The 10,328-nt window shown below is 41.8% G+C and overlaps 2 long non-coding RNA genes across 2 annotated transcripts; one reads left to right on the forward strand and one right to left on the reverse strand.

Annotated features, from left to right (window-relative positions):
- Positions 1–365: 365 nt before the first annotated feature.
- On the forward strand, positions 366–2,835 carry LOC309710581. The gene is made up of 3 exons (XR_014277748.1): positions 366–852; positions 2,433–2,519; positions 2,671–2,835. It is a non-coding gene; the product is annotated as an uncharacterized lncRNA (long non-coding RNA).
- Positions 2,836–8,254: 5,419 nt separating this feature from the next.
- Positions 8,255–9,527, reverse strand: LOC309712070. Its single transcript, XR_014278177.1, has 3 exons — positions 9,499–9,527; positions 9,054–9,401; positions 8,255–8,943 (listed from the first exon to the last, which is right to left on the reverse strand). It is a non-coding gene; the product is annotated as an uncharacterized lncRNA (long non-coding RNA).
- Between the last annotated feature and the right edge of the window lie 801 nt (positions 9,528–10,328).

The following is a 10,328-nucleotide window of genomic DNA, read 5'->3' on the forward strand; positions in this document are numbered from 1 at the left end:
TCGCAAACGGAGGGCGCCCTTACTCCCAGCAAATGGGCGACAGAAGACCGATCGGTGCCTGTGACATTCCCAGTATGCGCTGGCTGATGTCGGGGCAGCATGAGTACCAGCAATTTGTTTTGTTTGGTTGTTGTCTGTTCATATTATATTTGCAGTTCTAGCTCCTAGTTTGACTCACTGTGTCTTCCCTGTTGCATGTCCATTCAGTCATGTCTCAGTGGGTCTTTGTATTCTGCGTGCTTCTTTTGTCTCGTTATGTCTGATCTGTCCCACCTGTGTTCCCACCAGTTTCCCATCCTCTCGTTATCCTGCCTGTGTATTTAATGTGTTAAATACACAGGCAGGTTTGTGTGTCTCCTGTTGAAGTTCCCCTCGCTGGTCTTCATGTTCCGCGTTTCCCTGTCTCAGGTTTTTATGTTTCATGTCTCGAGTCCCAGGCGTTCTGTTCCTTTGTGTTATTTCTGTAGCTTTTCTTAGTTAAGTCGCTGCCGTGTTCTGCCTTTCTTTGTATTTTGTCAGTCGTCAGTGCTGCCCTTGGGTCCACACTCTCCCCACGTCTGCATCACCAACATTGACGGTATGAACCAGCCACACCGTGGGGGCGGGGGGCATCATTTATTCAGTTGACAACCTATGTGACCAGTGGCTGAATCAATCCAGGAGGGAGTACTATTGTGCCGTACCAAGCCGGCTATAGCAACTCATTTCTGGCCTCTCTGGCTACTAGACCCACTCCATCCACTCAGACTTTCTTCTCCACCCCCAACTGCAACCGCTTACCTTCCTAGCCCACCAGCCCCGCCTTCGAGGAGGAGGCAGCGCCCCCCCACGACTTCAGAGCAGTCAGCTGTGGTGAGAGACAATTTTCCTGCTCCTTTTGAGACTGAAATGACAGACTGATTTCGTTCTGCTCTTCCTGGGCCTGGAGTTGCAAACCCCGAGTCTGTTAACTCAGCCTGATTCTTCGGGGTCGGTAAAGACGGACTGTAAATTTAAAGACTGTTTCATCTGAGCTGTTCTCGTCAGAATTTAAGACGTGTAGCTGCTAGACTGGCATCTCAAGAGACTTTCACTCCCTCCAAGCGCTTCCCCAGAGGCCGAGCTGCTGACCTCAGGAGGCGGTGCAGCCAGAGGTCTCAGCACCTGCTGGTTCCCTTTCTGTTCCCACTGGTGGAGAGTCCCCTCCAGCCGTCCGCGGCTTCTTCCCCAGCAGGAACACCACCGTCTGTTCCTGCTGGGGAAGGAGCAGAACTGGTCTTGCTTATTTGGTCATGTTTCCAAAAACATGTTTAAGGTTTATGCTAAGACTAGTTTGTCCAGAAAAATAAGTAAATAAATTTGCATTTTCTTGTCTTTGAAGCTCTCATGTTTGTAGATGTAACTAATTAACCCGATACTTTATTACTACCAGTGTTGGTCAAGTTACTTGAAAAAAGTAATCAGTAACTAATTACTGATTACTTCCCCCTAAAAGTAATCCTGTTAATTTACTGATTACTTATTTTCAAAAGTAATTAATTACTTAGTTACTTAGTTACTTTTTAAAAACACGATTTACAACCTGAATAGGTGATAAAGCGATAGATCTTTCAGCCCAATTCTACTTTTTCTGCATAATCCATCATATAAAATGTAATCAAATGGAAAAGTCTCTTTTTAAAACTTGTTTTATCAGTTTTAATCTTTTAACTTTATGCATCAAGCAAACATTTAATTATCTGCAACATTCTCTGACTGGAAGAAATTAGTTTAACATTTAAACCTATTTTCTGCACATTCCAGCACATAAATTTTTTTTTTTTTGTGTGTTTACACTCAGTCTTTCAAATAGATGCAAGTAAAACACAGCAGAAAATAAATAAAGTCAAAGACTCAGCGGTCCTTTTGCTCTATTTTCACCTGTAAAGCAGGAGTTGGGTAGGCGGAGGTTTACCCTGGTGCAGGTGTGCCGCAGCGGTCAGTGGAAGGATACGGCAGTTTCTCTGTGAGTTTCCCATTACGCCGTAGCTACTCGGTGCTTGTTGGAAGTTTAGGGGTTTTTTTGCTTTAAAAAGAAGTTTTCTTCCCACACACAGCGGACACTAATGTTTTTGTCACTTTTTATGGAATCAAACTTAAAGTAAGGTCAGTACTTCCACACGTTAAACGCTGCACGCTCATACTCTCTCCCGTACTCGATATATGATCCACTGTTGATCTGCACACAGCTGTTGTCACGACCGTTACTCTTACGTCACTGTCGTGAGACATTCTCGCAAAAATATCACGGTTTTAGTAACGCAGTAACGCAGCGTTCCTGTGGGAAAGTAAAGGTAATCTAATTACCGTTTTTGCAATAGTAATCCCTTACTTTACTCGTTACTTGAAAAAAGTAATCTGATTACAGTAACGCGTTACTGTAACGCGTTACTGCCCATCTCTGATTACTACAGAATGGCATATCTGGGATTAAGGATCCCGAAGTGGAAGAGTTACGACAAGAATCCAACTGTCAACTTTTACAAATAAGCCAAACCCATGTAGGTAAAAGCTAGGACTCTGTATTTTGAATACTAAAGGGAAAAATCATGGAAATTTAATTTTCACAGTGGAGTATAGTTAGACATGTGAAATTATTGCATCTATAGTTGTTTCTAAATTGCTATGATCCAAAATATTTTGTAATTTCAGTATGCATGCCTGGACCCAGGGGTTAGCAGAGATGACCTTTGTGCAAGGGCAACGGGACTGTTGGTACGACAGGTGCAGCTGAAGAGAGGGTTGGCTGCTCGTAGATGCGACTGAGGCCACGACTCAGACAAAGGAGGAGATGCTGACAGAAGTGAACATTTTATAAATGTTTTCATTTCGACTTTTCTTTGACTCTAAGGTCTGTGTGTAACTAGTTAAAATCTTATAAAAAGATGGAAGATTAAGAGGAGGGCTAAAGTCTTTCCACATTAAACGTAAATAAGAAATATTGTGAATAAGAAATACGTTTCTAAGAAATCTGAAGTACTCTTTAGATACAGTGGTATGCTGTTAGCAGGTAGGTCAGGAGACGTGGATGACATGGAGAGTGTTGCAGTGTTTGTGGACGCGGATGTTACAGCTACACCTGATAACAGTTCTGTCAACCTCCCGATGACGGTGGCACCGGGGCAGTACGGAGGTTTTGTCAGTGGAGATGTTGATGTGTTTGAAGGTGAACTTACTGAGCCTACAGAGTGGACTGCAAAAGGTTTGTGCCATGTATGACACGTGTCCTGACACTGACAGCACATGTGCAGTCATTTCTCAGAATGGACAGCATGCACTCTCAGTGCACGCAGTGCTGTGGGTTTGGTCAGTGACAGGGAAGAAGTGTTGTTCTGCTGTTTGTGTACTAGAGACACATGCACCTGCTAAGGTTAAACCAGAAGGGGAAAGCCCAAGGCCAATCTCTTAGGTTGATGTCCGCAGTAGTGCCCTAACAGATCATGAGAAAGCAAAATGAGATTACTGAGATGCTTGTAAAACAACAGGTTGTCACTGCTTCCAGCAATAGAAATTCCTGTTTTTGGTGGTGATCCTTTGCATTTTAGATCCTTTCTTAAGGCGTTTGAGCAAGGAATAGAAACTAAGACTGATAACATGCAGGATAGGCTTTCTTATTTAGAACAGTTTACTACAAGATCAAGCCCAGATATTGTAGACACACCAGCTGCAAAGTAACATCTGTATGAGTGTACTCATACAGATGTTAAAATTCTGAATCTATATAAAATAAACTTTGTTTTTCTGAATGTTTTTAAATAAATGTTTTCACATCTTTATGTCTCAAAAAAAAAGAGGGGTGTGGTAAAGATGGTTTTTTGTTTGCCAAATGTCTGATGGGAAGACGGGAGGGTTAGAAAATTATTTTGACTTAAATGTCACGGCCTCTTATGTTCCAAACACCAAAAAAGTCCAAGAAAAGGCCGTGGGTGGCAACGGGAGGTTTGGAACATAAAGGCCGTGACAGGCTCTTTCAGATGAGAGCAGGCGCTTTGATAGTGTGTTTATTTTTATTTTTTAAATCCGGACCACTTCCGGATGATTAGCTGCTTGAAAAATAACATCGTCCAGTACAATGAGATGACTTTGGTGTGAGGGAAACAAGGTCTCATCTTGAAATGATTCAGGAATGCCCTCGATGAATTTAATGTTTTTATTTTTCTCCCCCTAAGCTCAGAACACAGAGGTTGAAAGGATGTATAAACCCACACAACATTGTCAATAAGCTTGTTCAAAACATGTACACAGTTTTCCAATACAGATTTCACAAAAAAGGTCTTTCCAGAGCCACTTGGCCCGACAACCATACAGGAAAATGGCACATGAAGTCTGGGGTCAAACTCGATTAAAGCAGGCTGAAACATTTTTTAAAAAACAAACAAAAACGAATAACAAAAAATCAATAACCAAAGGGTAAAGTCAGACCTCCTGGCAGCAATCTACGCTTGTCATAAACAACACGGAATTTTTTGGGAAATGATGAATTTTGTAGTGAAAAGGCTGATTTATTACGAACGATACTGTGCTGAGGGGCCTCAAGTGTAGACCCTCCTTCACAGTTATCAATGTAATTGTCAACAAGAGTCTTTACAGATTCAAAGTTGACCTTCTCGCAGACATCATGTGTTTGTGTGATTCCTTTTGCTTTCAAAACAACTTTACCTTTTCTGGTCATGTAACCATAACTCTTAGGTCCAGCTGCAACAAACTCTGTAATGAAATCATCCTGGTCTAACTCATTTGTTAGCTCGCCTAAATACCTGCCTGTTTCTAGTTCAGATTGATTTTCTTTAGTGAGATACACTACGCTATCAGTGTCATAGTAAATAGCTCTTTCCTGCAGCTGATCCAAGTAACTGTAGAGTTTCATACGCCCATATGAAGTAGTGAAGGCTGCAATGAAGATGTTATCTGTGGAGTTTGGGAGTGGAGTGCAGAGGTCACCATAACACCATTGAATAAGAGCCACATCATCACTGACAAAAGAGAAATAGCTCACTTTGTATTTTGGAGAGAACATGAGGTTAAAGAATTCCTCGGGGTCACTCACCAGTTTGCTCTGTGTGAGATTATTTCTCTGACCAAATTTTCCCCAAAAAGAGTTTAAACACAGTTTGGCCATTTGTCTTTTAGCAGGGTTTAGTTTTATGTTTTCAGGGTCTAAAGTTATTCCTTGCTTAACCTGGTAGTCTTTAATGTAAAGCTGTTTAGCCTCCTCAGTTACAGCATCTGATGGGTAGCCTGAAGCTTCTTGTTTTTTGCGCAGGAAATGATGTACATAGTCTGTGAATATTGTGTTACTCTGTCTCTCAAAGTGCCATACCTCTGTGATTCGACCTATTTCATAACCCTTTTCTAATGCGAGGTTAAACTCGGGAGTGGTCCACACCCCTCTCAGTGCTCTATCCTCGTTACTATGGTTACAGGCTCCTTGTTGGTTGTTCATTTCAGCACAAGTGCGACAGAGAGTAAAGAGAAGTTTTCCTGATTTTGTTTTAAATGGTAAGACCGGAAAATAGAGCCGTCGTGGTGGGTAAACGGCGGCTTTGATAAACCCAAAGTAGTTTTTAGGGTGCTGAAAATTTCGAAAGATTATTTGAGGATGACCTAAGGGGTAACTACATGTACTATTTACATATGGATACAGGGATGTGACATCGACATAGTTGATTTTCTCACGGGGCCCGGCACTACAGCGAAGTTGTGCTGGGCTTGTACGGCCTCCACAGAGAGCATGGCGGGGGTTCAAAGGCTCTGGTGGATCATAACGTTTGAGAAAGCTGATTACACTCTCATCACTACGTTTTAACTCGGTCCACTCATGCTCCCAGATTATAACAAGAGAGACATTATGCTCAGCTCTCAATCTAGCGAGCCTGTCTTGAGTGGCGCTGTTTAACTCTGCAAAAGAGGAACCTACCAGGGGGTTAACATCGGACTGATTGGAAAAACACTTAATACACCCATGGAAGTAGCAGCCCAAAAATTCCCACACGTATGTTTTACCATTATTTTCGGAATATCCATCTACATAATAACTACCGAGCTGTTTTTCTCCTTGATTGAGCGCATGTCTGATAAAAACACCTTGCGTAAACGAGAGATATTCGAGCCATTGAATTGAGGATGAGGAAAATGATTTTACCTGATTATGGTAATTTAAAGGACAGGGCAGGGCCAGAGAATTGGCAGGCATGAAGTTTGTCAAATACGTTTTAAGACAAGCGCTTGCAAGCGTGTTGCGACTGAAAGGATCTACTCCTGTCTCTTCAATAAACCCGTTTCTAAACAATGTGCAACCCCGAGCTAGAATTTCAACATCATTTTTACAGTATAACAGTGCCTGTTTCATGAAATTGAAGGGGCCAGAGCTGACTGAATCATACCATTTGTAAAATTCCTGTCTAATTTCTGATGTCATGCGCTCGAGACTAAATGCGGAAGGGGGAGGGTACGGTCCAACATAAGTTAGGTTTTGTTTGGAGCTGAAAGAATGAGGAAAAAAACCTTTAACACTATCTGAAAATCCCATCGCTTTCGGGATAGCTGACAATGGCATAGGTAGGAAGCATGACGAGTCTATATAACGTTGATTAAAGTCTGGGTCTGTAAAGCTGATCACTTTGGAACCTTGCATTATCAAGTTTGGTTTTAATCCTCGCCTAACTAACCCGCGAAGGATAATGTACGCATCGAAACCCTTTGCATTTATGAGCGATAAAGATTGAGCCCTTGAAGAGGGGGCGTCTAAAATGAGCAAGAAAGTTTTCAACGCAATGCTCGCCCTGAGAGCTCCAAGATTTACCATCTGATGTTTTTGTACACACCAGAAAAGGGCTGTGCTCACCGTGTTCGTTAACAAAAGTTTCAAAATCATAAAAAATCAACTTGTTATTATGTTTTGTTTCGCGTTGTAAAACCTGCATATAGCACTGATGTGTTTGATGATCACTAGAGATTTCCTGACGACAGATTTGGCATTTTCTCTTTTGGCATTTGTGAGGTTTTTCATGTGCTGCTAAGTAATATAGCCTTGAGCACTTGATACATTTCCTGTAGAGCTCACAGTTGCTGGCAGACCTTTCACGCCTCTCAACGAGTTTTTTATGGCTCTCAAAACAATAACGAGAGCTACAGGTGCGATTACAATCGGTACATACAATAGGGGAGAGGAAATGATCGTTGCAGTCAGGCTGCATACAGACTGAGCAACGAGCAGGGCAGAAATGGGATAACACATGGTTAAAGCCTATGTAACAATGAGTACACAAATACGCTGTGCCCAAAAATCCTTTAAGATTTTTGATAGCGTAGTAATGATTGTCAAATAAAAATAAACACAAGGCTTTTGCGCTATTCACTGTACTAGTCTGAAATTTACAAAGGGTGCGATCATGCTCGTTACGGTAAAATACTATAATTTTACATCCTAGTAACCTTTCAAATGTAATTATTTGATTAAACCCAACAGGCGTTTGATCATTTAGACCAGCTTTTTGTTGAATTTCTCTAGCTAATGTTTGTGCTTGATAGTCATTAAAATCGGGTTGCAGAAGGTGGGCAACACTTGTAGCAAAACACAACTTATTCGAGGGGTTATGGACCACGTATAAAAAACGTGTTTTCTTTTTCACAATTTCGCTGTCGAGTATGTGTTTAAGCAATCTTTTCCCACTGCCATTTGGGGGTGTAACAATCTGAGCTACAACCTCCAACGAGCCATCACACATTACTGACCAGTTTGACTGTACCGCTCTCAAGAATAAATTTTCAAATTCAGATAAATCATGATTATCACGTAAAATCACTGAAACATTATTTTGTAGCTGCTGGCCTATCAATTCTAACTGGATATAATCACCTGGACGTGCGTGAGAGAAAACCCTGTTTGATATTTCACGTGCACTAGACATTACGATTTGATAATAATGCGCATAGTCGGGTATATCGTTTGGAGGAGGAAAATTCAAAATTTCTCTAATTTCAACGTTATTAAATTTATTTCTAACAACTATAGAGGGTTGTGCTGAATTACTGGCGCAACTCTGGTCTGGATTACCCCGTTGTTGAAAGGAGTGATCATGGTTTACTGGGTTAAGTGGCTCGTTCGCAGAGACAATGTCTGCGGGAGAGCTGAGTGATTGATGAGGATTAGAGTCATTGAAAGTGGTTGACAGCTGTATCGGGGGGCTGCGGCTGAGCGGTTCGTTGGGACATGCATTTTCTGGGGAAAAGACTAGCGAATGCTGGCTTTGAGAATCAATGAAACGATTTTGATTTAGCCTGTTTATTTGACTCAATAACTCTGGCGGTATTTGAACCTCATTTTGTATTTGGGCCAAAGCTTCTAAAGCTCTATTAATTGCTAAAAACGGATCAGAAGAGGAGATGTTTTGTGTCAGACTCATTTGTGAATGAACCGCGTCTGACTCTGTTTGGATCTCATCATGATCCAATCCCAAACTCAAAGAAATATTTTGAAAGGCACTTTCATTGGGTGCTAATCGGGCAAGAGCTAAATTAAGCAATTCTAAAGGATCATTATTATTGATCACCTCAGGTTGCTCACTGTTTTGTGAATATGTAATCTGAGAATGGTGTATATTTTCATTTAACCTAGCTAACGCTGTTTCTAAAGCAAGAAACGGGTCTGTAATATCTTGTTCCTGGTTATCCATTTATTTTATTATTATTGTTTAACAGGAATATATTAAAAGAACAAAAAACCACAAAAGAGAGTATGTTTGAAAAGCAAACTGAAAAAAAAAAATCAAAAACAAAGTTTTTATAAGATGAGCTGAACTAATTCAGCGAACAGAGATACCGCGCGAAGAGCGATTGAAGCCAGCTGCCTTCGGGTGCGTGTTCGCGTTGTCCTCGTTGTCCTTGCGATCCTGCGGGTCCTGCTACTCCTCCTTCTGAGACGCCCTGAGAATTTGAGGGTAAGATACAAACAGTTAGTAAAGTTAAATAGAAAAGGGTTAGTTTTTATTTTAAAAAAGAAATGAGAAAAAAAGCGAGAACCTAGAGAGACTGACCGTGATTGGGTCTCAAAGGCAGGCGCGGTGCATTTCGTGTGTCTGATGGCGGAGAATAAGAAGCGTTTCTGGGGCTCCGATCGGCCGGAGCATCGGGAGTGAGCTCGGAGAGCAAATCTTGCCTGTCCCCGGCGGACAGGCGCAAGTTTTTCCCAGAGGGTTGCGGGAGAGAACAAGCTCCGACGGGAATGGAACTGGGGCCAGATGAAGCAGGGCGATCTAGCGTAGAGAGCAAATACTCTCTGTCCCGTGTGGAGAGACGAATATTCTTTCCTGTGGATCGCACAAGCACTGGTGGTGAAGAATTCGGGGAACTCGTACCAATAAAGGTGTCCAAGTCAGAGATATCTAGAAAGTTTGATAAAAATGAAAAAAGAGGGTAAATGTTTTGTTTTTCTTGTACAATTAGCTGTTAAGAAGGGGAACAAGAATGAACCAAACCTACCAATTCGATCGAGAGACTCAAAAAAAGAGTTGAGCAGGTTTATCTCAGAGTCTGAAAAGAAATAACATCGAGTATTTACAAACGGGGAAAAAACAGTAAAAATATAAACATTATATGAACAAGAGTGAGAAAAAATGAGGTACCTGATGAGGCCATGATCGCTGCTATAGTTTAACTTACAAACGCACTTTTTAGCTCTGAGTGTTAGAGGGGAGCTTATATATGTTTTAAAAAGTGTATTCCAAGTGTTACAGAGCCTATTTGCATGGCTTTTTTGAAGATGAAAGGATTGACAGAGTGGTAAAAAGGAAAATGCGAAAATGTAGTTAGAGAGGAAGATTAACACTTACCGAGTGATATGCACATAGGGCACGCGAAGGTAGTTGTTGATCCCTGGTTTCATGGCTGTTGAGCTCGCAAGCAGTCTGAGCGGCGCCAGTTGTTGATACGTCTGAAGTCAGATCTCTTCTGGGGGTTCGAAGATAGTCTTAACCTCAGCGGGAGATCGTAAAATCAGACCTGGAGCGGATTGGCTAACCGGGGTGCGAAGGGAGCGGTGCAAGGGTTATGTGATTGGCAGCGGGGCGCAGTGAGGCGGAGTTGGTCTAAGGGGGGAATTTTCAAACGAGGTAAGCAGCGCATTCGGGAGCCGAGCGGGGAGCGAACAAGCAGGAAAAAATTGTGCTCTGCAAGAAGTTGTGGATCGGAGATTAAGAGCGAGGTAGAACTTAGAGTGTGGGTTGAATTTTAGAGCTTGCTAGTAAGAGGGAAGTTTTTGAAGGAAAAAAGAATAAGGATTTTCCCTGTTATCGAATATAAGGTTTTGGGAA

This window comes from Aulonocara stuartgranti (genome assembly GCF_965226115.1).
Source record: "Aulonocara stuartgranti genome assembly, chromosome: 7".
Classification (NCBI taxonomy): domain Eukaryota; kingdom Metazoa; phylum Chordata; class Actinopteri; order Cichliformes; family Cichlidae; genus Aulonocara; species Aulonocara stuartgranti.